This window comes from Syngnathus scovelli, chromosome 9 (genome assembly GCF_024217435.2).
Source record: "Syngnathus scovelli strain Florida chromosome 9, RoL_Ssco_1.2, whole genome shotgun sequence".
Classification (NCBI taxonomy): Eukaryota; Metazoa; Chordata; class Actinopteri; order Syngnathiformes; family Syngnathidae; genus Syngnathus; species Syngnathus scovelli.
The window spans coordinates 17,287,137-17,312,703 of NC_090855.1; the positions used below are offsets into that span (position 1 = coordinate 17,287,137).

The window sequence follows — 25,567 nt, forward strand, 5'->3', positions numbered from 1 at the left end:
TTCCAGTGTTTGGTATAAAATATCAACTTCTGACTCATCATCTGCAGCATCAGAAGCATGTGACAGCATGTCATCACAATCTGATGTTGGAGCTAAGAGGTCGTCTGCTTGCGATCCTCAACGGTGGGCTCGATTATCTTCTGTTGTCGTGTGTTGACGAGAGCTGATTCTTGCAGGCTCCGCCGCTTTGCTCACCTCATGTTGACCCTCATCTATACTTTTCAATGAGAGACAAGTTGAGGGCATACTGTAGATATCCTCTTCTTCCTTCTCTTTCGCCTCCTCTATTATCAAAGTTGCTCTGGCTCCGCCTCCTCTTTTTTGATGAAAGGACACACCTTGTCCTGTTGCTCATTAATCATGGCTGTTCCTGGCTGTTGTCACATTCAAACATAAAGACCAGCGCTTCAACCACCAGCTTCAACCAGAGGTTCGAGCACGCTAACTGGTTCTCAAACTTGGCCAAGCTATTTTGCCTTGCTTGCTCGCAGAATAGTAGCATGGGAGGTAGATGCGGTGACATCCTGATTTCCACGTTGCAATATTGTAGTTGAATAGTTTATAGTTTATTATTTACCACAGTAGAACAGGCCTTGTAGCTCAGTGGTTAGAGCACTGCTCTTGTAATCCAAGGGTCGTGAGTTCAAATCTCACTGAGGCCTGATTTTATACTAAGCATTGGCTGCGCAAGCTGGATTTATAAGAGTTGAGGGTGTAATTGCACATACTTTGTCCATGGTACTGGTGACCAGCAGTTGTGTGAAGAGTTATTGTCTTTGAGGATCTTAAGGGAAATTTTATAATTTCCCACGACACACAAATGTGTCCACACTGAATGAGAATCATTGGCTTAGAGTCCTCTTTAGACTACATTTTCAAGCATTTCTTTTGGTCAATATTCTAAATGGTTGACACAGTTTTGCCAAGCAAGGCTGTGTAGCTCAGTAATAAGAGCACTAGAATTGTAACTCAGAGGGTGTGAGCCCTGCTTGATAGTAGTGTGTTTGAATTTTTGATTAGCGGTAGGTGCTAAAGCCTCATTGCGAGCAAGAGAACTGGTCTTGCCAAAAAATGATTCACTTGCTGTGTCCAAATTCACATGCTACATCCTCAGAAAGTCGAGGTTTTTTTTGCCAATTATCAGGCTGCATGACGCGACTACCGGTGCGACGCGAAGGCACGTCACGTGACACACGAATTCAGCCTTGAAACTGGCATTCGTTAAATGGCGACGGATGCTGAGCGGAGACTACATATATTTTAAAGTCATTTGCCATATTACTCTTTCAAATATCTATTCAGAAACTCTGAACATATATGGACATATTTATTGAGAGAAAACAGGGGGGGGGAAGGGATTGAGAGTGGACAGGTTTGGTGAACCCCCAACATCTGGTCAAATCAGAGCAGGGGGTGTTTTATGATGTTGAGGGAAACAGGGGGAAACTTGATTGCTTCCTCTGCAGCTGGTCAACCAGTGCAGAAGTCTTAGCACTTTGTTTACGATGTTGTGAGAACAAACAGAAGAAGTTTGTTCCCCTCAGCAACTGGTTAATCAATATAGTCTACATTCCAACATAATCATACGATCAAGATACAGTGGAGCCTTGGTTTTCGACCACAATCCGTTCCAGAAGGCTGTTCGAGAAGTGAATCATTCAAATTCCGAATCATGTTTTCCCTTTACAAATAATGGAAAAAAATTAATCCGGTTCAATCCAAAAAAAAAAAAAACGCCTTTTTTAACCATTTTATTCATTCGCGCAACTGTAGTGCACCGCCGAACGCGCAACCGCAGCGCGTCGCCGACTGCGCAACTGCACCGCGCTGGTCGCATTATTGTGACAGAGCCGTCGCTGAAATTTAGAAAATATTTTTAAAGTCCTGATGTACTTTCCAAAACTTAAGTGGACCTCAGTGCGTAGGGAGCTTAATTTTGTCCGATCGCGCAACTGCAGCGCACCGCCAAACGCGCAACCTTAGTGCGCCGCCGACCGCGCAACTGCACCACGCTGGTCGCATTATTGTGACAGTGCGGTCGCTAAAATTTAGAAAATATTTTTTAAAGTCCTAATGGACTTTCCAAAATTTAAGTGGACCTCAGTGCGCAGGGAGCTTAATTTGGTCCAGTCGCGCAACCGCAGCGCGCCGGGCGCTCACTGTCGCATTGCTTTAGGAGCGTCTTTGTGTTTTAGGATGGCTTTATTGCTCCCACTTGCTTCCTTTGGAGGCATGATTAGAGTTGATGCAATCTTCAGCGTAACAATAATGTAATAACGAACGGAGTCAGTTGACATGCGGGTCCTCTCGGCTCATCTCGCGAGGTTCGACAACCGAATTTCGTCCGACATCCGAAGCAAAAAAAATCTCAAATTTTTTGTTTGAATACCGATTTGTTCGAGAACCTGGACGTTCGAAAACCGAGGCTCCACTGTAATTTGTCAACCCTAACAATCTTGGGCCAAGAACTGAGAAGGAAAAAGGTTTCTCACCTGTGTGTGTTCTTGTGTTTATTTTTAAGTGACTGTTCTGAGAGAATCTTTGGCCACAAACTGAGCAGGAAAAAGGTTTCTCACCTGTGTTCTTGCATGTGTTTTTATAAATGTCCCTTCTGAGAGAATCTTTGGCTACAGCTTTTTTGATGAAAGGACACACCTTGTCCTTTAGCTCGTTAGGCATGGCTGTTGCCGGCTGTTGTCACATTCAAACTTGTACATATAGAAGAATCAAAATCAGGACTCAATCCTGCTTTCCAAGACCAGTGCTTCAACCAGCTATGAGGTTCGAGCACACTAACTGGCTCTCAAACTTGGCCCAGCTATCTAGCTTTGCTTGCTCGCAGAATAGTAGCATGGGAGTTAAACATACCTGTTGATTTGTGACACATCCTGATTACATTTCGCAATATTGTACATGAATAGTTTATAGTTTATTAGTAACAGCCATAGAACAGGCCTTGTAGTTCAGTAGTTAGGGTACTGGTCTAGTAAACAAGGGGTTCTGAGTTCAGTTCTCACTGAACTCTGATAATATACTTAACATTTGCTGTGCAAGTTGAATTTATAATAGTTGAGGGTGTATTTCCACATATCTTGTCCATGGTACTGGTTTCCAGCAGTTGTGTGATGAGTTGTTGCTGTCTTTGGGGACGTGAAGGGAAATTTTATAGTTTCTCATGGCACACAAATGTGTGCACACTGGTTGAAAATCACTGGCCTAGAGTCCTGGTTAGACTACATTTTTAAGAGTTTCTTTTGTTTCATCTTCTAAAAGGTTGACACAGTTTTGCCAAGCAAGGCGGCATCGCTAAGTGATAAGAGCACTAGAATTGTAAATCAGAGGGTGTGAGTTAAATTCCCACTAGGGTCTGACAGACAGCTACATCTGCTAACCTTGCTGTATAGTAGTGTGTTTGAAATTTTGATTAGCGGTAAGTGTTGAAGCCTCATTGCTAGCAAGAGAACTGATCCTGCAAAAAAGGGGTCACGAGCTGTGACCAAATTCACAGGCTGAATCCTCAGAAGGTTGGTTTTTGGGCCAGTTATCAGGATGCACGACGTCACTTCCGGTGCGACGCGAACGCACGTGACACAGAGGATGAAGATTTCAATGAATTTAATAATTTGGAGTGACACGGATGGTGCGATAAACTTGGTATTTATGTTAGTTATTTGTTATATAGTTTATTGATTGATTGATTGAAACTTTATTGATCCCGAGGGCTGGGAAATTCAGGCCCCAGCAGTATTCACACAACGGCGCCACAAAAAAAAAGCCTTTAAGTGTGAAAGTTAAAAGACATCAAAGCAAAGCAACAAGAAAAAGGAAAAAAGGAAAAGCGGCCAACCAGCCCCACTAAATACCAAAGAACACTCCAAAACACACAAAATAGCCTCCACGGCTGGGGTCACCAACACGGTGCCCGCGGGCACGAGGACGCCCATGAGGACCGCATGAGTCGCCCGCAGGACTGTTCTAAAATTAGCTTAAATAGCGGCACTTGTCAGTGAGCTGCATCTATTTCTTTTACAGTCAAACCTCGGTTTTCGAACGTCCTGGTTCTCGAGCAAATAAGAATTCGAACAAAAAATTCGAGATTGTTTTGCTTCGATTGTCGAACAAAATTCGGAGGTCGAACCTCGCGAGATGAGCCAGGAGGACCCAAGACATCCCGACTGCGCAGCCCGGATGCCGGCTGACTCCGTTGTTATTGTATTTTCGTTACTTTGGTTTGGTTGCGCAATCGGACCAAATTAAGCTCCCTGCGCACTAAGGTCCACTTAAATAATGCGACCAGCGCGGTGCGGTTGCGCGGTCGGCGGCGCGCAATGGTTGCGCGTTCAGCGGTGCGCTGCGGTTGCGCGATTGGACAAAACTAAGCTCCCTGCGCACTGATGTCCACTTATATTTTGGAAAGTACATCAGAACTTTAAAATATTTTCTAAATTTCAGCGACGGTCTGTCACAAAAATGCGACCAGCGCGGTGTAGTTGCGTGGTCGGCGACGCGCTACGGTTGCATGTTCGGCGGTGCGCTGCAGTTGCGCGATTGGACAAAAATGCGCAAATGAAAAAACTGCTTAAAAAAGGCGTTTTTTTTTTTTGGCTTGGAACGGAATAATTTTTTTTTCCCCATTATTTGTAATGGAAAAATGTGATTCGGAATTCGAATGATTCACTTCTTGAACAGCCTTCTGGAATGGATTGTGTTTGAAAACCGAGGCGCCACTGTATAGAGGTGAATGTAATTCTCATTAATGGAATAAATTACTCCTTTTGACCAGCAGGGGGGTTTGTGAACCTATTCGCAAACCGTTTGGTGGGAAAGCTTCAAATCCCAAGTGTTCCAGTTTCTTCACTAAAGAGACGTGAGTTCTTTGTTACAGATGTTTACTGTGATCTTAATTCGTTGACATCACAGCCACACCATAGGACTAGCGACAACACATAGATATACTTAGATTTACAAAACATACATATCAAATACAAAAGTAAAAGTAAAACATACATACCACTTTGGCCTGCCAGTGAACAACTGGGTACTTTACTGTTTTTAACTTAGTAGCTTCGCGATGACGCATCCTAGGTCGGTCGTTAACTATTGCGCTGTTGCATCACGTCACCTTTCCGCTTCTTTCCAGGAAACAGGAAGTGCCCTCGAAGTCTAACTTACCCCCGGTTTCTATCGCAACTTAATATCAACAAGACAGTGCTACAAACTATATACAAATAACAAGGAACTACAATTAATTCACACAAAAATAATTTGCACACCATGCAAACCTTGAAGCTTCGCCAGAGCCGCAACAGCTCCGCCCAGCGGCGAAAGACACATCTGCTTCGGGTTCGGCAGTTACACCAAGGAAGCCTCATGTGTCCATCACTACTCAAAAGCGTTCAGTGTGTCACAGCACTGTAGACCTAAACTCCGTGTACATACTACTGCGCAAATGTTTAGTTCTAAACAGAAAGAACGCAATCCCCCACAAGCAGAAATTATGCAGTAGAGATCCCCACATTTGGGGAATTCACAGGGGTCAGTATGTGGCATTAGCATTAGTCGATCTATGTAACCATAACTGGAATTGGTCTCTCTATTTAAGTCGTTGCCTCAGACCCATTTCCAGTTATTGCTTCTCGGCCTTTTGGCTAAGATCAAGGGTAGTATCTGTTCTTATCAGTTTAATGTCTGATACGTCCCCTATCCGCGGACCACATATTAATTATATTTTTGGGTTAGGGAGATGGGGAAAGGGCTTGCCCCGTCCACTCCACGCATTGACCTGGTATTGCAGTGCCTCCAGGAACGGTGCACCTCCTCTCCTGGTCAAATCGGTAGTTCATATGCTAGAGAACCATTTCAATCCGTTCGCTTAATTCTTACAGGGTTAAGCAGTCAATTATGACTTGATGGGGTCTGATCTAAATGTAAGACATTTCGATTTGAGAGGCAGCAAGAATTTATGTAACCGTTCTAAATATAATATGTGTTTCATTGCTTGATATTTTCCTATCATTGTTCCAAGAATTTTTATTACAATTCTTATCCTCAATTTTTTAAGAAAATGTCATTTTCATAACTTGTTCAGAAAAAAAACATAATATTCAGTGGTTTTCAATAAACACAAATTCATACAGTTTTAGGGTTCTCAGGTTAAAAGAGGCAATGCTAAGGGGCATGTTTTTGCACATATATTATTTTACTACGATTTTTTATGGTTTGTTATGGTTGCTGCCATCACCGTTAGATGGCGACTCTAAGAAAAAGGAGGTGAACAAAGGCGTGGGGGTAGGGGCAATGAAGGGTAGAAAAAGAAGCAAAGCATGATGGTAGTGTTTCTTAATCTATTTCTTACTTAATTTATAATACTTTGGTTTTGTAATGACAAATGGTACTATTTAAACAGTTCTACAAATCCTGTTTCATCCGCTGAGTGTGTATGTGTGCCACACCTTTTTAGCAATTAAGCCCGTGACTGAAGATGGCGTGTGCGATAAAGACGTCAGCCCGGTAACTTCTACTATTCATACTTGCCTGGCACGGGAGACAACCTGAACAAGAAGGCAAATCACCCAGGGTGAGAATCATCCATTGCACTCCGGAAGTGCCGACTCCTGCGACTTAAGAATCGTGGGAAATCTTGACTGTATATCTTCTGTGGGTGAGGACAGCGTTCGCGCTCTCCCCCCGGACTTACTGATTAAAGCAAAAGTTACACGCAATTGTACGCACACAGATTAAGTCTGAACGCCATTGAGCATGTTAACTGTACTCTAGAACTGTGCATTTGCTTGCTAAACTGTTTCAAACAAATTAGTAAAATGCGAAATATGTAATTACCACGTTCCCGACTCGTTACATGATATGAACGTATCAAAACCTTTTTGTCAGCTGTAGGTCTGTCTTTTTGAAGAATTCGCCCGATTGTTGTTCCTCATACATTACAAGTATGGATTTCTAGAAAGCAACTTTTACTTCCTAAAGTAAACTGACAGATTTCTATTCAAATGTAAAATATCGAACGCCACTGTTGGGTTATCTATTAATTTATAATTAATCGTAATACGTTGAAGAACCAGACGTGAGACGGTCGTAGGATTGAACGGTCAAAAGGGTCCCCCCTCGTTTATTCACCCCTCAGGAATACCGCGCTATTCAAAGGTTCCTACTACCGTAGTTCACCTAATACTACATCCTCCTTTCTGAGTAGGAATCCTATTATTTTCAACGTCACTATAATAACCAAACTTTTCATGAAAGTGTTGAGAATATAACTGTTACTATATCTTCCGTAATACACACTCCTTTCAACTACTGAACCATTATCAGTTTCAACTGTGAAATATATGACTAACTACTGAGTAATGTAGTCCTTCAATCCGCTTGGAGGTTGTCTTTCCCTGGTAGGGTAGCGTCTCTCGTTTCCTTGTCTTCGCTGACTCCCATCAACCAGCGTGCTGTGTGTGCTCGTCGGTTCATCAACAACACTGTTGTGCCCCCCCTCAGTCTCTGATTGGACAATTTCAGTCGATGGTGCAATAGGAGTAGTAGAAAGATGTACTCTGTTTCTCCGAAGGATACCTCCTTGCATCTCGACATGGTATGATCTGGGTGTGTCTGCCGTGGAAACTATTGTCCCTCTTTCGTTCATGTCCTTCACCCAGACATGGTCACCTGGATGCAGACGCGGCAGATCATGTGCTCTGTGTCGAGTGTTCAAATGTCTCTGCTGTTTCTGTCGAGAACTTTGCTCGGTGTTTCTCAATGTCTCCATGTCTGCCCATCTTGGGTCCAGTTGTGAAGGGATAGTTGGAAGTTGCGTTCTTATTCTTCTCCCCATCAGCAACTCAGCTGGACTGTATCCATTTGCCAATGGAGTCGCTCTGTATGCCATTAGAGCTAAATATGGGTCACTGGATTTGCTTAGCAGACTCTTCACAGTTCTGACAGCTCTTTCTGCTTCCCCGTTGCTCTGTGGAAACTTTGGACTAGACGTCGCATGTTCGAAACACCAGTCCCGTGAAAACTTTTTGAAACTGTCTGATGCAAATTGTGGCCCATTATCCGTGCGCATTTCCTGTGGTATTCCATGTCGCGCAAATATGGACTTACAATGCTCCACTACTGCTTCAGATGTTGTAGATTTCAGTGGAGCAACTTCAAAAAAATCGGGAGAAGTAGTCGACAATGAGTAAATATACTTTACTCCCTTTTTGGAATAGATCTGCTCCCACCTTCGACCAAGGCCTCTCTGGGAATTCGGTTGGAATCAATGTCTCTTTATTGACCACTCTTTCTCGAGCACAAACATCACACTTCTCTATTTCATGTTGTATTTGTTTGCTCAATCCTGGCCACCACACTGACTGTTTCGCCCTCTCCCTGCATTTTTGTATTCCCAGATGTCCGTCGTGCAACCTACTCATGATGTCGCAGCGTAGAGCTTCTGGAATCACAATCCGAGTGCCTTTCAACAACAATCTGTCTTGCACACTGAACTCTCCTGAGAATGGCAAGTATAGCTGAATGATAGATGGCGCCGTGAACCTTTCTGGCCACCCTTCAGAACAATATTTTTTTACTTGACTAATCACGACATCGTTGTCTTGATGTTTCTTGATGTCTGCAATTCGGCTGTCAGTTGCTGGCAAACTAGCCATGACAGCGTGCACATACAAGTCAATTTCCTCCTCCTTTAGCTGATCTTCTGAGCTGTTCATCGGTGATCTTGACAACACATCCGCGGTTGCAATACTTTTGCCTGGTACGTGCGAAATGTCATATGAAAACCCCATGAGCCGCATCCTCAGCCGCTGTATGCGTGGTGGAAGATCGTCTAGGTGTCGTGAACCCAGGAGTGGGACCAATGGTTTATGATCCGTTTCCACGTGGAAAGTAGAGCCAATGAGAAACTCTGCAAAGCGTTCACATGCCCATGTTGTGGCCAAAGCCTCTTTTTCAATTTGCGCATAGCGCTGCTCTGTAGTAGTAAGGGCGCGTGACGCGTACGCAACTGGTCTTACTTTTCCATCCTGTTTCTGCAGAAGCACTGCTCCTAACCCATATGAGGAGGCATCAACCGATGCCACTGTCTCAGCGTTCGGGTTGTACAATGCAAGTATTGGTGGTGTCGTAAGTTCTTTTTTGATTTCTTCAAAAGCTTTTTGTTGCTGCAATCCCCATGTCCACATGTTAGTCTTCTTGAGTAGATCTCTCAATGGCTTTGTTTTGTCTGCTAAATGTGGTAGGAATTTCCCCAGGTGATTAACCATGCCGATTAAGCTTCTGGTTTCAGTGATGTTTCTCGGCTCCCGCATGGTGGACACCGCTTTCACCTTGTCTGGATCAGCACTCACTCCTGAGGCTCCCACAATCTGCCCCAGAAATGTTATTGTTGACTTGAAAAACTCACATTTGTCACTGAGTGTGACGCCTGCATCCTGGAGCCGTGTTAGTGCTGCATGAAGTCGCCTGTCATGCTCCTCCTGCGTAGCTCCTAGGATAAGCACGTCATCCATCTGGCACAAAACACCATCCAATCCATCTAGAATTTGTGACATTCTCTTCTGGAAGTGCTCAGGTGCGGACGATATTCCAAAGCACAATCTCTTATAACAGAATCTCCCGAAAGGTGTAATGAATGTCGTCAACAGAGACGAGCCTTTCGACAGCGGTACTTGCCAAAATCCAGAATTTGCATCCAATTTGGAAAATACTTTGGCTCCGGCAAGTTGTCCTAGTGTCTGTTCCACTGCTGGAAGTGGATGTCGCTCCCTCTGCACAGATTTATTTAGTTCTGTGAGGTCAGAGCATATCCGTACTTTTCCGTTGGGCTTGGGCGCCACTACCATTCCGGCACACCATTCGGTTGGTTCCTCCACCTTACTGATGACGCCTTGTGACTCCATTCTCGCCAACTCCTCCTTCACCTTTGGAAGTAGTGGCAGCGCAACACGTCTTGCCGTAGAGATTGAGAATGGCACTGCATCGGGTTTCAACACAATGTCGTATTCTCCTTCCAATTTCCCTAATCCATTGAACAGGTTGGGAAACTGTTGTTTTACTCTAGCTTTTGAGTCGAGAGTCACTGTATCAAGCCTAGCTACTAACTTCAGTGCATTCAGGGATGCGTCCTCTCCCCACTGCTCTTCTCCCTCTACACCAACGATTTCTCCGCAAGTGACTCTTCCGTGAAGCTCCTGAAGTATGCAGACGACACCACTCTCATCGGACTGATCCAGAACGGTGATGAGACTGCGTACAGACAGGAGGTGGAGCGGCTGGTCCACTGGTGCAGCCAAAACCACCTGGACCTGAACCCGCTCAAGACCGTGGAGATGACAGTGGACTTCAGGCGAGGCCCTTCACCACTTTCACCCCTCACTATCCGCAGTAATACTATTCTCTCCACAGACACCTTCAAGTTCCTGGGAACCACAATCTCTCGGGACCTGAAATGGACCGGCCACATAGACTCTGTCCGGAAGAAGGCCCAGCAGAGGCTGTACTTCCTGAGACAGCTCAAGAAGTTCAACCTGCCACGGGAGCTGCTGAAGACCTTCTACACTGCCATCATCCAGTCTGTCCTCTGCACCTCCATCACTGTCTGGTTTGGATCGGCCTCCAAACAAGACAAGCACAGACTGCAACGGACAATAAGGACTGCAGAAAAGATAATTGGAATCAACCTCCCATCTATCCAAGACTTGTACCTGTCCAGGACCAGGAAACGTGCAAGTAACATCTCAACAGACCCTTCGCACCCAGGTTGCAGCCTGTTTGAACTACTCCCCTCCGGACGCCGTTATAGAGCTCTGTACACTAAAACCAGCAGACACAGAGACAGCTTCTTCCCCCAGGCTGTCGCTCTGATGAACTCACACCACTCTTAGAGTCTCAGAGTCATTACTGTGCAATAACATCCCGCTTGCCACACCTTTTTTGTCTACACTGTTTGGACTATGTGTCCTCTCTGCATCCATTGCAGCCTGGTCATCCTAGAAGAGGGACCCTCCCATCTGTGGTCTCTTCTCAAGGTTTCTCATTTCCCCGAGCTGGAGTTTTGAGTTTTTCCTTGCCCTCTTGGGAGTTTAAGATCAGCGGGTGTTTGAGAATATCTTTCGTTCTTCACATGTCCTGAGTGTTGTTGTTAGTCACCTAAATGTTGAACAGAGGCTGTGATTTACCGAAGTCAAATTCCTTGTTTGGCATGCTCAAACATGGCGAATAAAAAAAAACTCTTGAATTTAGTGCTGGCCGTCCCAATAGTGGGAATCCTAGTTCTTTCACGACATAAATGTCTTGCATTGTTTCCTTACCATTTTTGTGGAGTTTAGTGTTGAATTTTCCTTCCACCGTTAAAGGTACATTTCCTGGCCCACGCACAACTCTGCTGACGTGCTCCAGCTTTGCCAACTGTCCGTTGTAGAGTTTTGCTGGTATCGCCGTGACATCGGCGCCAGTGTCCATTTTGAATTTTGTGTCTGTGCCACCCATTGATATTGTTACAATCCATGGGTCATCATTTTGGCCATTGCTAAGTGCCCCTAAAAATAAATCATCACTCTCTTCTGTGACATTCATTTCATGCACCATTTTTGTGCGGCACACCTTGGCATAATGTCCTCTTTTCTTGCACAAATTGCATGTTGCTTCTCTTGCTGGACATTGTTGTGGATTGTGTCCTTTCAAATCGCCACATTTCCCACATTTTGTCTGCTTTGGGGTCTCTGAGAACGTCTTTTTAACCATTGTCCTCTTTTGTTGCCCTCCCGTACTTTTCCAGCAGGTGGCAGTGTCGGCTCGCTGACGCTGTTTCAGGCTGACGCTGTTGAGTTCCGCGCTTGCTGCTTCCATGTTAAAATTACTTTTCAACATTTCTTGTTGTTTCTTTACTTGTTCACTCTGACGGCACTTTGTCATGGCCCGCTCTAGAGTCAAGTCCGGGTCTAGCTGCAATTGTTCTGAGAGTTTTTTGTCTTTTAATCCGACCACCAATCTGTCTCGGATCATTTCTTCATGCAACGCACCGTAGCCACAATGCTCCGATAGACAGTGAAGTGCAGTAATAAAGCTGTCCACAGTTTCTCCCGCCTCTTGCTGTCACATATTGTATTTGGCTCGTTCAAAAATTACATTTCTTCTTGAAATAAAGTGTGCATTTAGCCTTTCCCTCACCGTTCCATAGGCGGTCATCTCTCTGTCAGTCAATCTTAATGACGTAAGGATATCCTTGGCCGGTTCTCCCATTGTGTAGATTAAGGCATTTACCTGGTTTCCCTCAGGTTGTGTTTCCAGTCCGGATGCTACTCTGAACCTTTCAAAGCGCTTTATCCACTTCGGCCATTCCTCTGGCTTGAACGTGAATTTCTCCGGTGGCGGCACATGGAACCTCTCATGCTTGCGTCTCCTCACCGTCACGCACACGGACTGCACCTGCTCCCCCTTTTGTGAGGCTTTCAATGTCCGGGACCTCCAACTCCGTGGTATCTTCCTTTTAGCACCACTTCTGACACCATGTTGGATTATCTATTAATTTATAATTAATAGTAATACGTTGAAGAACCAGACGTGAGACGGTAGTAGGATTGAACAGTCAAAAGGGTCCCCCCTCGTTTATTCACCCCTCAGGAATACCGCGCTATTCAAAGGTTCCTACTACCGTAGTTCACCTAATATTACAGCCACCATCGCAGTGGAGGTTAATTACACTCCAAACCATGCCAGCAACGTCAAAAGCCTCAATTATTTGCGACACAAGAGAGATATAGAGCATTTCTGAAATTTGAGAAACCATTTGAGAAATTACGATCGTATTTTGTTTCCCGATTTGTGTTGAATAAAGTTATGAAATTACAAATTTTCAAATAAAACACAGAGATGGGATCATTTCCCATTCTCTCATACCAAAAGTACTGTCACGTGCTGGCGCCACCTGCGACAGGACCACGCCCACCTGTCAGTGGAATCGCCGTCACCTGCCACGGGCTCATGGACAGCGAGATATCAGCGCCGCCAGCGCACACCTAAGTGTCAGTCTGTCCCTTGATGCTGCTTCGCTCATCAGTCCCTGAGATACTGACTCGCTTGACTATTGGAAATCCTGCAGAATCGTTTGTCCTCTCCAGCCCGGTCGTCGCTCTAGCGCCAGCTGTTCCCATCATCCCTGTTAGGGTTTTCCAGGTTATCTTGATCCTATGATTATGTTGGAATGTAACCTGTAATAATTAAACTCGCCTGTCCTGTCTTAACAAAAGTAGTAGAACAAAGTGCTAAGATCTTTTGAACTGATTGACTAGCTGCAGAGGAAGCAATCAAAGTTGTTCTGTTTCCCACAACATCGTAAAACACCCCCTGCTCTGATCTTACCAGAGGCCGGGGGTTCACCAAACCTGTCCACTCTCACCCCCACTCTGTTCCTCCTAATAAATATGCCCTTGCAGGGAGGAGACTTTTCAGACTTCATTCGATAATCGCTGTTCAGACAGCGACGAATGGACTCTCCACCTGCAGGTGTCTAAAAGAACTTGTTTGTCTCCTGTTTGGTTCTTGCAAAATAAGTTGGAGTGAGCAAATCTCTAACATTTTGGTGCCGAAACCCGGGACCCTCATACCCATCATCTGGCTGACGGAGGACGACGCGCTGTACACCGTCGACGGGCCAGCGTCCATTAGCCGGACCTGGTAAAGAAAGACCTGGGAAGGAAATTCTTCGCTGGGCCAGCATCTTAGGTCTGCCTTCGTCTGACAGAGGTGGATTGACGGGACCCGGCAGTGCAACGAACCAGGGGACAAGTAAGTTAAAGGCCTGAAATTGTGTTGTGTTGTTAAACGCGTAACACATAGAGGTGCACGGGAAATAGCTTGGGTTCAAGTCCCAGTGGAAGAAACAGGCTAAGAAAGGCAGAGCTTCTTTTTCGTTCATCGAAGAAGTGTGTAGACTCTTCTTTGTCTGTTTTTCCGAGCTGAAGGATCTGGCTTGGGTTAAAGTCCCAGTGGAAGGAACGTGCTAAGAAACACGGAGCTTCTTTTTTGTTAATCAAAGAAGGGCGTAGATTTTTCTTTGTATGTTTTTCCAAGCCAAAGAATAGCTTGGGTTCAAGTCCCAGTGGAAGAAACGGGCTAAGAAAAACAGAGCTTCTTTTTCTTAATTGAAGAAGGGCGTAGATTTTTTCTTTTGTCCGTTTTTCCAAAGCTGTTTGGGAGGGTTTTACACCCATCCCTGCATAGGCCTAAAAAAGGCGCTGGAGTTTGTGTGATTGAGTGTGTGACTGGTAGGATAAATTGACTAAGAAGCAGTTCTAGCGTTGATCCATGGCAATAAAACAGGCTAGTAATTTGTTGAAAGGTCAATTTAAACCTGCATTGAGGATCCTCAAAGAAAAAAAAATTGAAAAAAATTGTAAAACCTTAAGCTACTAAAATTAAGATGGGAAATAAGAACGGTAAATCTCTTGCTCTGCTCTTCTTTAAAACGAGAGGTTCATGGCAAGTAGATTTCTTAATTGTATGCAATACATGCTGAAGTGGAAGAAAATGTATGGAGTACAAGGAAATTTGAAATGTGGAAGAAGTGGTAGAAGTGCTAGAGTGTGGTTGAAAGCTTCACAAGAAAGCAGAGAACAAATCCAAAAGACAAAAGATAGAAAGTTGAAAAGTGATGAGGCCGCCATTCAAATGAGATTTGAAAAATAATTCTGGGTACATAGTGGCATCCCATTCAATGATACAGCTGAGAGTGCTTATCAACAACAGCTTAAAAATGCGCTCCTCACTAATTTCCGCCCTGAAATAGGCAACTGGGTGAGGAAACATTTGGTGGAAGTGGATGTTGCAAGTGTGACAACAACTATGCAATGGGCCAGACATGCTGAAAAAGTGATCAAAAAAGGCAAAAGTTCTGATGTATTTCATCTAGATAATGATGATGATGAACTAGATGAAGATACAACAGTCTTCTTCCAAGGGTCCCAGCTAGGCAGAGGGAGAGGTAGAGGCCAACAAGGTCGCAGGCCGCCATATAATTCAAAACCCCCACGAGATTCTGACAACTGTTTGAACTGTGGGAGACGAGGACACTTCGCACGAGAGTGTCGTTTTGCAAAACAATATCAATCAAAGGGTGGAGGAAGGAGCAGAGGAGAAGCCAAATTTTTAGCATGACAAGCTTCCTCCTCTTTGACCGCTTATGCTCATACAGAGAAAGAAAGAATAGATGCCCATATGACAGCAAAACATGTCATTGTCAGATTATTAGAATTTTTTTTAGATTATTAGAAATCCTGGCCATCCAAGAAGTGTGACAATCCTGTTTGTATGCCCAAATTACAAATGACTAGAGCTCAAATTGTGTTACACTAAAGTTAAAATACGCAAATCAAGTGGTAAATAAATGCAACTTGCTTCTAGAAGATAAATAAATAAAATTAGAATGTGCTGTCCTCGTGTGCATGGGAGGGACCAGCTCATGATCGACCACAGGAAATGGCCAGCCTGTGACGAATCATTGGTGCTGGGAACTACCTTTTGCATGCGAGAGCTGTGCATGTGTGTGCGTATATGTTAAAATGATGAACATTGGCTAAAGTTTTAGTATAAAAAAAATTTGCTAGACTGTGGTCTATCCAATTTGCACCGCAGAACAGAAATGATTTTGAAAGATAAAAATGAGAGGAAAAAGAGAGAAATCTGTTTGCAAGCAGAAACTAATCCACACTAGTGCATGTTAAGTGTCGAGCCCACATGAGAAATTCGAAGAAAAAAAAATGACAGATGCTTTCAGGAATTGGAAGAAGCTAAATTGTGAATTTAAGATTTTGCAATGCTACATTTAATAGGAATAATTGATTGGTTGTGTTATAAGATTATGCAAAATTCTAAATGCAAGCTAAATCTGAGAGATTGAGTTCTTCAAATTTAAAAACAAAGAAAAAAATTCAGATTAATTTGCCAGTTGTTTGGTTTAGTTAAGTCTTTTTTGAATTGGTGGATTGTTCTACCAGGAAACCTAAGTTGAAAATGATATATGAATGTTGTGTGGTGAGCTTGGATGAATTGGGACCAATGTGATAGAGAGACTCCTTTTTGGAGACTGCGTGTGAGATGCAAATGAACATTGATGAATGATAGCCTGAATGAAAAGAAATTACAGGTTGAATGGTTGAAGTTGTTGGCGACTACTATGGAAAATTAGTAGAGCGACTTTGATGAAATAATGATTTTGAGCAGGTTGAATGTTAGAAAGAAACACGTAGCTTTTGGATTGATAATTAACTAGAGAAAAAAAACTGGAGAACCAGTAACACATGTAGAAGATGTGTGAACTGAGAAATTGAGAAGCGTTTTGGAAAGAAAGTCAAATTAAATGATGATGGAATCGTATGTAGTAAAGAACGCATTCTCCCAAAAAGTTTGTCAAGGTGTGAGGCATGGGCGTTGCCAAGCCTCAAAAGGGGGGGAGTGAGTAGGACAGATAGTGGAAGATAGTAATAATACAACACTTTATGACAATGAATTTTCGAATACATTTGGTGTTATATTGTGGTAAATTTTTTGTTCTGGTGTAGATAGGTTAGCAACATGAGAGATTTAGAGGTTCAAAAGAAAGACAGTTAAAAGAAAACATTTTTGATTTGGACAATTGCAGGCTAACAGGAACATGAGAACGATAAGAACTACGAGGTGGGATCTAATTTCATTGGGGAGATTGAGAATTCACAGCACCATACTCTAAGTCACATTTTTGAGCAAGCATGACAATAACATGTGAGAGGTCAAGACATACAGATCAGGGCTTGATGTGGAAAGCAGACCTCGATGAGTTGATTTTCAATAATGATACTGAAGACAACATACTGTCCGATTAAATTGGAACTATAGATAAAATGTAGCTCAAAAATAGGATGAGTTGCAGGATTTACGATATAAAAACGAGACCGCTGTTATTAGGAGAATTTGAAGTTTGGTAAATAAATGTTACCAGCAAATTGATGGAAGCAGCTACATTTGGAGATAGTCTTACAAGTTTGATGTCCCAGCCTGTCATTCTCAGTGTCAGAGTCCCTGAAACCCAATCCGAGACTTCGCCTGCAGCCGTGAACCACCACAAAATGGTGCCTGGCTCTGAAGCACCTTTGACCTTTGGCGAAGGACAAGAAAAGACTGCTGTTGTGCTTGGAGAAGGACAAGTACACTCCGGAGGACAGACAACATCCTCGGGGACGAGAAAAGACTGTCATGCGGTCGCGTTTATTTTTCCAGTTTTTTGTCTCGTCGATTGTCGTAACTTTACTTCCGGTTTTATTTTGTCATCCCTTCCGTTTCAGTTCGTGTTTCCTTCCTCGGTGTTTGGTTGTCTTGTCTTCCCTGATCCCGATTGTGTGCACCTGCGTAATTGACACTAATTGTCATCACCTGTGTCCCCGCCCTTTTGTGTGTATTTAGTCCGTGTCTTTCCCTTGTCTTGTGCCAGTGTGTCTTGCCTCGTCCCGACCACCAGCGATCCCTTGATGTCCGAGCTCTCTGTAAGAACCCTCCTTTTTGTCTCGCCACCGAGCGACGCTTTTGTTTGTGCCTTGTTCCCCATCGCCTTTTTGTCTCGCCCCAGTGCGACGCCTTTGGTTGGTACTTTTTGCTACGTGTTTTCCCTCGTAAGAGGCGTTTTGATTTGTACTTTTAGCCTTTTGACTCGCCTCGGTGCGACACCTTTTGTTTGTACTTTTTGCCACGTGTTTTCCCTCGCAAGAGGCGATTTGATTTGTACTTTTGCTCAGTGTGCTTGCTGGAATAAATCCCAGAAAGAAACGACTCTGCATCCGGGTCCTCCGTCTTGTCCCCTGCCTGACAAAGACAGTGAAAAGCGGAGGAACTCACAATGATGAAAATTGACTCATTTGAACAATGGACTCATTCAAGAGTGATGGATGGGGTCGCTCTGAAGCAACAACAAAAGAACACCAACTTGATAGGGTGAAGTGCGGCAAAAAGATATGGACTTGGAGTGTCCGACAACCAAATCGCACTCCTTGCTACGGCGTTCCCAAATTTGGTGAAGCTTGGTTCAAAGTGGAAGGGAGGTTCATTGTGCACTGAGTTTGACAGAACTGAGGAGATTTGATGAATAAATAAATAAAAAAATTTAAAAATACGTAGGGCTACAGATTATAATCAGAGATTGAACGGATTTGGATAAAACAAATAGGCTAAAACGGTAGGAAACAAGAGCAAGATCTTATATTTTGGCTCATCAAGCTTAAGACGTAGAGGTCGAGTTATATAAATTTTAGAACAGGACATTTGGCAGTCAGGAGGAAGCTAGGTTGCTCAATGTACCTACTCAATACAATAGTAAGGGTTTTTATACCACAGTGGAGGTTGGATGGTCAGAAAGTTAGGTACGTTCAATTTTTGACATTCACACAATCATGCATAGGAGTCACAAGGCAACAGTTAACAAGACAATGACTGCAATAGGGGCCACCTACGACTGCACCGGCATGGAAAAGTAGAAGTGAGAGAGCAGAGTATGGGATTATATGCTAAAACGTCTGCTATACAGTTACCAATAGGAGATTCTATCAAGAGAAGCTACATGAGAGATGGATTAGAATCTCTTTGTCTGCGTGGGTGCGTGTGTGTGTGTGTTCACACCCTGTGTGGGTGCGAGCGTGTGAGGAGAAAGAAGGCATGGGTAAGACAATCTCTTTCAAATCAGGAGGCAATAAATGGGAACGCCCCTGTCATAAATAGTTTTTGGTTAAAGGGAATCATTAGGAAGTGTTCAAACTCTTCCCGCAAACATTCCTATTTGCCAGTTAAATGGGCACTACAATTGACTACGAGAGTTGCAAACAACAGATGAAGAGCAGTCCTTGGCAGATTATATGATCAGGACGCTCAAACTGTGTCAAAGACAAATTTACTGCCGCTTGATCTTTCCTCCTCACAGGTCGACAACCCCATCAATCCAGGAGACTGGGTCTACATCGAGGTCATCAAAAGAAGGAACTGGGCCAGCCACGACGGGAGGGACCATTCCAAGTCTTGCTGACTACACATGTTGCATCCAAGGTTGCAGGACCCACAAATGCATTAACGACGACTGCTCTCCAGGAGGAAACTGGATGGGAGCTTTGGACATCACCGCTGTGTGCCAGGATGAGAGAGCCGTTTTCAAGGTGTAAGGGCTCTACTACCAACATGGCTGCACCATCGGACGGGACCTACTTCATCCAGAAGTTCAGAGGCACTGCCTCACCTGCATCCTATGAGTGCACGTGCCTGTTCAGTACGGATCATGGTTTTGTGGTCACGAGAGTTGTCCGATGCTGCCTGCCAACTGGACACGAGTGTGTGCGCCAGTGTGTGTGACAGACCTCACCTACAGACTAGAACATCAGCAGCTGACGAAAACGCGAGCACATATACAACTTCTTAGACGTGACGGATGTGATAATGATAATGAGACGTGGATTGCGTAGATGCTGTTCTGTTGAGCATGTATTTCGGAAACTTGTTGATTTGACCATCGAAAATGCTTCACAAGTGATGGATACAATGATGTACTGTTTCTGTGTTTTTCTTTTTATTTTTTATTGATAGCATTCTGGTCGCCTGTGGCAACGGGGCCGTGTAAGAATTTTCCTGCTAATAACATCTGGCCAGCAGGTTTTTCGCTTACACAATAAGTTTGAGGTAATGCCTCATCTTCACTGGAAAGTGTTGCTATCATTGTTTGTTGTTTTTATTTTTACCATTCTACTTTCTTCATTATACGTATATAGGTTTTTTTTCTTACTTGTCTTTGTTGTTTGGGGTGACATAATCATATGATAAAACAGGAGGGAGATGTTAGGGTTTTCCAGGTTATCTTTATCGTAGGATTATGTTGGAATGTAACCTGTAATAATTACCCTCGCCTGTCCTGTCTTAACAAAAGTAGTAGAACAAAGTGCTAAGATCTTTTGAACTGATTGACTAGCTGCAGAGGAAGCAATCAAAGTTGTTTTGTTCACACAACATCGTGAAGGACCCCCTGCTGTGCTTTGATCAGCCAGGGGCTTCGGCCATTTGTCTACTCTGGCCCCCACTCTCACCCCCACTCTGTTTCTCTCAATAAAAATGGTCCTGCAAGAGGCCTGAGTCAGACTTCATTCGATAATCGCTGTTCAGACAGCGACGAATGGACTCTCCACCTGCAGGTGTCTAAAAGAACTTGCTTGTCTCCTGTTTGGTTCTTGCAAAATAAGTTGGAGTGAGCAAATCTCTAACACAGAATGTTGAGTCTTTTCTCGCGAGGAGTGCATTCAGACTTACATCAATCCAACTACACTAAAGGTCTTGTTTACACTCCTCTCTTTTTATTCAGGAATGCCCTACCTACAATGTGAGACTAGCCCCTGATAGGTGGGGGGAAAGCGTGGGCTTTGTCTCATGAGAGAAGAAACGAGATTCTATGTGAAACTAGAAGTCGCAGACAGGATCCCATGAGAAACGAAAAGTGTGCAAGGATAAAATGTTATGGGAAACAAAGTAGTCATGTGAAAAGAGTGCATAGACAAAATGACATGTGCAGACATCAACAACTTTCTTGGATTCCCAGATGTGTAGAAGGTCAGGAAGCTCCAGACAGCATCGTTTGACTTGTTGTGGACTGGGTGATGTCTGCAAGAAGAAACAGCAAGCATTCTGTGCAATAACTTTATTAATAAGTACTCATTAGGGAACGTATTATAACATATATATACAATTTATCTAACACAGAATATTGAGTCTTTTCTCGCGAGGAGTGCATTCAGACTTACAGCAATCCGACTACACTAAAAATATGTTTTACACTCCTCGCTCTTTTTATTTGGAATGCCCTACCCACAGTGTGAGACGATTAGCCCTTAAGGGGGGGGGGGAAGAGATTGTGGCTTCGTCTCGTAAGAAAAGAAACAAAAAGTAACGCACAAAGTGTTGCGTGCAGATATGGCTATATCAGCAAAACAGTTTAAGCAATATTCCGAGAGATAAAAAGAGAAAGTGACGTTCTTTAAGGAAGATCAGAAGGTTCATGACACATTGTTTGACGTGTTGTTTTCACGATCTGTTCTGGTGGACGCTGAGCTGTCAGCAGCATCTTGTTTGACACAACCGTCATCTCGCCCCTGACCCAGCCGTAATCCTTCTGTTCTGTTGTACAAGATAAGAATAAGCAAGGCAAAGCAGCAAGCATACTGAACAGTAATATTGTGAATAAGTACTCATTAGAGAACGCATGATAACATATATATACAATTTTTCTAACAGGCAGGGCCAGCTCATCGCGTTCAAAGACTGTTACGGCTCTGGCGTAATACGAAAGCGCCTGGGCGTCTGTGACATATCTGGAACACTGACCGACCCTGGCCGCCGCTTTGCGCAGCAGCTCACCGTACTGGGCACATGTCACCCTCACGCCGGTGCGGTTGTGCTGTGCCAGATACGTTTTGGCCACGATGTAAATGCGTTGTTCCAGGGCCAGCTGATCTTTGCGGGCGCGCACTGTCCGACAGTATGCCACCTTTTCGCAAGACCCCCCGCCACTGTACTGCATGTACTCACCCTGGGTCTTGGCCGTGTAAAAAGAGCTGCGCAGGGCGATATCCAGAGCGGTGCGCACTGTGGCCCTGGGCCTCACTCGGACAGTCTCGTATGCTATGCTGAGAATGTTCCACGGGAACAAGTGGCCGCATATATCCACCTCCATTTTTTCGAACCGGTTTACGGTGTTATTATGAACATCCATAGTAACACCGCAGGTTTTGATTGAGGGCGTTGAATGTGGGATTGCATGGGTGTGTAACATGGAGGAGGACTTAGGCAAACTACCTGTGGTGAGACTTAAGGAGATGTGCAGGGCCCGCAACCTCACCGTCTCGGGCAATAAGGACACGCTGGTGCAGCGTCTTAAGGGCAACCATAATCAGACCAAACTGCACATTCTCAATAACACTCTGATGCCTCGGGTCGTGAGGCCCGCAGTGAGGATGCAGGCCCAGGATATCGCACCCAATGTGCCTGGCATGCCCGGAGTCACTTACGATCCAGCCACGGGTCTGTGCACCATGGTAAACCCGCACCCAGACAAGACGCTGTTTGCTCATAGGCTTATAGTGATCGGTGTGTATTCTAATGGGGAGGTGCTGCCCCTAGACCGTGGGGCAGTGGAGATGTGCAAGGAGCTGGGCATGCCTTACGACTGGACCATGGTCGTCTAGGACCTGACAGACCGGTGCACAAAGCCATCCTCGGCCAACTGGGTCAGCACCTTGCCAGCCACAATCTTCTCCAGGTCCCTCTTGGACACGCCCTTTGTGTTAACCTCTGAGTGGCTGTACTTGGTACCCACCGTGAGGGTCATGGTGTTGTTGCTGTACGTAAAGGCAAAGGGGCCCAGCTTGTCACGGTGCATGTCCACCAGCTCCTTGAGCATGCTCTTGTTGTCAATGAGACCGTCCAGTCTCATGGGCACCAAGCCATACGCATACTTGAGAAATCGGTAGCAGGCTATATGGCCTGAACACTTGATGCCCGTAACACTGTCCATGGCCACCAAAATGGCACCCACCACAGCCTCAAACGTGTCTTCAAGCAAACGACGCTGCTCCTGATATGTGAGCGGGCCCGTGCCCGTGTGAGTTACGATCCACTTGAGGAAGCCCATCTTGTGCGCCACAGTGCTCATGGTGGTACCGGATTGATACGTGATGGCTAGCTGGGACACGGTGCGCGCGATAGTTACAGGTGGCTCACGTGCCAGCTTGGGGAACCTCTCAAGGTAGTACTGGGACATGACGCTGGCGATGATGGTGTCGCCCAGTTTCTCGTACCACTCGTAGTTGTAGACCGGGTCCACCTTGGAGTGGGTGAAGGCGCTTTTGAATGTCCGGGCATTGGATTTGTACATGGACAGGGCAAAGCTCTTGTCCATCTGGCAACAGTGCACCAGTATAAAGTCTACAACGAAATCCTTAAACATGTCTCCTGAGGTAGCTCTCTATGTCACCCACTGCTACCGTGTAGGGCACTACAATTAGTTTTATGCCCTGCTCCTTACACAGTCGCGTCTTGAGCTCGTCTCTGTGCCTCTGCTCTACAAACTTGTGCTTGTCGGGCCCGTGGAAGTGGCGCACGTGGCTGTAGTGCTGTCGGCCGTTGTACTCTACGGCCAGTTTGAGCGCCCCGTTGTAGCAGTCAAGTTCCAAGTAGTGACCCGTTACCGGGTTTTTAATGCATCTGCTTTTTGCAAATCTTTTGCCTGTGATGGCTTCTATAGCCCGATGGCACTCCTCCTCCCCGCGGGAACTACGGCCGACAACCTCCTTGTGCAATAGTGTATTGTACATGCATTTGGCCAACTCTAGCCAGCTAAAGACATCCATTTTAATAGCAATACACCATGTCACACATAACAGTATCATAACAGTGTCCATCCTGTGCAGGCCCCATAGGCTCACGTGATAAACAATGTATTTCAGTAAGAGACAACGGTGTACATATTTTATTGACTGCGCCCATTCAATATCTCACCGATACATTGTATAGCCATACTCAAGACAGTCTCTGTGTCCGTCCTGTGCAGGTGATAGCCGTATCTTTTCACGAGCATGGCCAGCTCGGTCACAGACCTCTTGATGCGGTCGCGACGCGCTCTCTCATTGTAATTGTGTTTAACCCGCTCTCGTGGGTTTCTGGGACGCATCCTGTGTGGCTCCGCTACAGGCTCTTCGCAAGCCGTCGGCTGTTGTTTAGAAGATGGGTCCATGAGGCGCTTGGTTACATAATCCTCGCTCCACATGATCTTGTGGGTGGCACAACGGGTGTGCTCTTCTGAGGTGGTACACACACAGTTCAACACCCCGGAGTATTTCTTACATTGTTTGCAATCGCAGCTATCCATGGTTGCTGTGTGTTTGGATGCTGTAAAGTCCCTTCAGGAAAAACAAATTTGTCTTTTTGAATGGCCCACTCTGCCCTAGTTTCATGATCATCATAGCAGTTATGTCTTGGATGGGTTTGAATGCCACATGGTGCCAGTTTGTAGAATGCATGGAGCGATATTGGTGGGGCCAGTGGCCATACGGCCTGCACTCCCAAGTGGGCCGAGCGGTGGTGTCCCCCCCATCCACCCACTGCACCGGCCCGGGCATTGTGTTCTCTGTATCAGTGGGCGACAGTTCCGGTAACTGGATGGAGCACCCCGTGCTATACACCGGTGGCCACTACTGCAACGACAAAGACATGCACAGGACACCCCTGGACTGCGTGCAGGACATCCTGGGGGTGTGTGACGTGTCGTCCGTGTGTCTACCGTGCCCACCGGGGCCAGGCTACGCCTTTTCCCCCATGTCCCTAGTTGTCACACATAAGGGGCTTCTTGATGTTACTGTGCCCACTAAGGATCCCCCGGCCGTCTTTGGTGGGGTTGGCCAGGGCTGCATCATGGTGCACGACCTCATGTGCCAGGATCACGGCTACATACTAGACGTGGCATCGGATAGCGGTGTGCTGTACAGGGTGCTGTACACATCCCAGGCCTTTACTACGGCCGATGGCAACTTTCAACACACCAACCTGCACACCCTCATTATGTACCTGGTCGCCATGACTGGCAAATCACTGATCTATCCCACGGTGGCTGTCCTCACAGTGGGCGATCACTGCATTCTAATGGATACGTGGCACATGCTTGTGAACAGGATGGGCCGTCGCTGGTGGGGACTGGCCGACCGGGAAAGGATCCTAGGCATCTTGAGGTCGCGACCCATGAAGAGTGCGCTCGTGGGAGAGTATTGCGGCCACATGGATGGGGGTGTATTTAGCGTGCACACCCTCGATGGGGACGCCCTGTACAGTATGCACATTCATGTGGTGGGAAACCGCTATTGCTCCAGAGGCGGCACAGTCTTTCAGGATCCCGTGCAGGCCGTAACCGAGCTCACGGCCGGACGCCGGCTCGTACAGCGTCGCTTGCGCCGTGGCGCGCGTCATGGCAGGTACGCCAGGAACCGCGTCAGCAACATGCTCGAGGCCGTGCAAGACACGATAGCGCACATGGGTGTTTACTGGAGCGCCACGCGGCCCTCGTCCGGACGCGTGGTGTTTTGGGACCGGTCCGACTACAACACCCGAGGATATCTGATGACCACGATGAGCGCCGCAGGCACGCAGCACAAGATCGTCTTTACAAGTGAGTGCCACTTTAAGCTGGTGACGGCCGCTTCCCTTAAGGTGGTGATGCGCAGCCGTAGCCTGGAGAAGATCATGGGCTGGTTGGACATCAGTCTAAATCGATGAAGGCCCTAGCGTAACGAAGCACATCCAGCTTCGTGTAGCCAGGCGGGAGCTCTATGTCACCGAGGGCGGCCGCGTCGAACCACCCTCCCTTGGTGACGTAATAGCCCCATAATGCGCACAGCATATTCTTGTACCTGACATGCGTGAAGGCTGCGTCTATGGCCCGGATGGCCTCGTTTTTGTTGATAACACTCTCATCGGGCAGCGCCAGCACCATTTCATCGAAGGCTGCGTGGAAGGCTGCCAT

General features: G+C 45.6%; 1 long non-coding RNA gene and 3 other non-coding genes across 5 annotated transcripts; all 4 read left to right on the forward strand.

Annotated features, from left to right (window-relative positions):
• Positions 1-589: 589 nt before the first annotated feature.
• Positions 590-662, forward strand: trnat-ugu (transfer RNA threonine (anticodon UGU)). Its single transcript has one exon. It is a non-coding gene; the product is annotated as a tRNA-Thr (tRNA).
• A 4,966-nt stretch (positions 663-5,628) lies between these two features.
• LOC125975896 (U2 spliceosomal RNA) lies at positions 5,629-5,819 on the forward strand. Its single transcript, XR_007484091.1, has one exon. It is a non-coding gene; the product is annotated as a U2 spliceosomal RNA (small nuclear RNA).
• A 463-nt stretch (positions 5,820-6,282) lies between these two features.
• LOC137840628 (uncharacterized) lies at positions 6,283-13,525 on the forward strand. 2 transcript variants are annotated; one of them, XR_011087435.1, is made up of 4 exons: positions 6,283-6,329; positions 6,461-6,577; positions 8,403-8,512; positions 9,045-13,525. It is a non-coding gene; the product is annotated as an uncharacterized lncRNA (long non-coding RNA). The 2 variants fall into 2 exon arrangements; XR_011087434.1 differs by having other exon boundaries at positions 6,298-6,577.
• Positions 6,527-6,688, forward strand: LOC125975907 (U1 spliceosomal RNA). Its single transcript, XR_007484099.1, has one exon. It is a non-coding gene; the product is annotated as a U1 spliceosomal RNA (small nuclear RNA).
• Positions 13,526-25,567: the final 12,042 nt, after the last annotated feature.